This window comes from Lepidothrix coronata, unplaced genomic scaffold, assembly GCF_001604755.1.
Source record: "Lepidothrix coronata isolate B3197 unplaced genomic scaffold, Lepidothrix_coronata-1.0 Scaffold20, whole genome shotgun sequence".
Taxonomy (NCBI): domain Eukaryota; kingdom Metazoa; phylum Chordata; class Aves; order Passeriformes; family Pipridae; genus Lepidothrix; species Lepidothrix coronata.
This window is the reverse complement of record NW_016690200.1, coordinates 7,898,461-7,900,808: the sequence shown is the minus strand read 5'-3', so window position 1 is coordinate 7,900,808 and position 2,348 is coordinate 7,898,461.

Sequence of the window (2,348 nt, the reverse complement as noted above, 5' to 3'; positions counted from 1 at the left end):
CAGGGGGAACGGGAACCCCCTGGCTCCAGATGGGAAAGGGGGAGGGAATCCCAGCCCTATCCAGCCTCAGGAATTCCAGGGGAAGCCAAAAAGCACCATCCCAGCCCCATGAAGAACTAAAAGAAGCCTCCAAGAGCTGCTAAAAGACCCCAAAATCCTTCCCCAGCCCTGCTTCCAGGTGTTCGAGGCTTAAAATTCAGGAAAGGCGCCGGCGCGGCTCTTCCCACCCCTGGAGCCTGCAGGGAAAACACTTGGGCTGCCCTTGGAAACATCCCAAGAATTCACCGCTTCGTGGCCACGGAGATCCATAATTTTTTTTCCCCCGTCGTTCAGGTCATTTCTGGCCGAGTCACCCGAAGCTCTCCCGGGTCACTCCGAGGTTTTAATCCGGTGGGATTTCCTGCTGATCCCGGGATTTCCCAGGAGCGCTCCTTAAACTCAGGTTTAACAGCTGAGCCTAATTGAGCCCCATCCAACTCTTAATTGCCTCGTTAAGGGGCTGAATGGGCTGAATTCCCCTTGGATCTGCCTTGGGAGCCGTTCCCCGGCCCGGAGCCGGGCAATCGGGGGGGATGTTTGTAAGGAGAAGTAATATCTGGGTAGAAATAATATCTTTTATTATTGTTGGGGAAAAAAAACAAACCAAAACCTTACAGAGCCACAGGCAAGAAGGAAAAACTCCCGTCCTGGAGCTTATTTAATTTCATTGCTTATTTAATTTAATTTCTTATTTAATTTATTTTATTATTTAAGTTAATATTTCATTGTTGATTCACAGTTAAGTATTATTATTTATTTGTATATTATTAAATGATATTACTATAATAATAATAATAATAATACTTAATTTCATTGTTTCAACCTCCAAGTTCAGGCCCTCAGGAGCATTGCTGTGGGCCTGTGATGTGGCAGGACAACCTGGCTGCATTCCCAAGTTTTTAGTGCTCCTTCCTGGGAGAGAAATCCCTCTGGATCGTTGGATACTTACCTTGACATCACTGGGTGCCTGGATTTTGACGTGCCTGGAGAGGTTCCCAAGGGGCAGCAAGCCCCAGAAATCAGCTTTGTTCGCTGCTAATGAGCCGTGGGGCCTTTTCATAAAATGCAAACCTGTTCAAAGGGCTCGAGGGGAAGGCCCAGGAAATCACTGGAAGGGTTTCTACGGGAAGGGAGGTCAGAAAACACCGAAATATTTTTGGGAGATGGGGGAAAAGTGAAGTTCAGGTAAACAGAAACAAGAGGTCGGCAAAAAACACCGGCGTTTCCAGAGGGTCTCCCAGATGCTTGAACCCCAAAGCGTTATTTTCTGGCCGAAAATCCAAGCCAAAATGCCTGGAAATATCCCACACGAGGCCACAGATCCTTGGGTTTGGGATGATTTTATCCAGAAACCCCAGGGGTTGTGTCCGCAGGCAAAGATATCCAAGGATTCTTGGGCGACGCTCCTAGAGCTTCCAGGTTTCGTGTTATCCCTGAGGACACAAGCTCCAACCAACTTCCATATCCAGCCCCCTAGGGAAGAAGTATTAAACCCTGGGAGCTCCAGCTGGGAGTCCCGAGGCCAAAAATTCTCCCAGAGAGGAAAAAAAACGGGGAATCGTGGCAGCCTCAGCCTGGCTGGAGCTGCTTTGGGCAGCAGAGGAGCTGCCAAGGCTCTCCCGATCCCGAGGAACCGGGAATCATGAAAATCCCACTTCGCTCTTGGACTGACCCATTTGCTCCTGGGATTTGGCAACTTGTGGTGTTTGAAGATTAAAGGAAGATTTGGGTCTGATCCGCACGGGAATCTGATCAGAAATGAAGTGTCTGTAGGATGAAAATCCCTCTTTTTGGATTCTGTTGATGGCGGAGGGTTTGACAGGGCAGCTCCACGCGACTCCACAATGGGATTTTCACCCTGGACTGGGATTGTGGGATCGTGGAATGGTTTGGTTTGGGTTGGAAGGGGCCTTAAAGATCATCCACTTCCAACCTCAACACCTCCCACTCTCCCAGGTTGCTCCAACCCGGCCTTGGACACTTCCAGGGATCCAGGGGCAGCCACAGCTTCTCTGGGAAATCCATCCCAGGCCCTCCCCACCCTCCCAGCAGGAATTCCTTCCCAATATCCCACCTATCCCTGCCCTCTGGCACTGGGAAGCCATTCCCTGTGTCCTATCCCTCCATCCCTTGTCCCCAGTCCCTCTCCAGCTCTCCTGGAGCCCCTTTAGGCACTGGAAGGGGCTCCAAGGACTCTGTGGCCCCATTTGGAACTGGAATTTGAGGGGGGTGCTGTGCCAGGAGCATCCAGAGCTTTGTTTTCCCTCCTGGATCCAGCATTTCCCTTGGCTGGGAATGGTTAAGCTGGA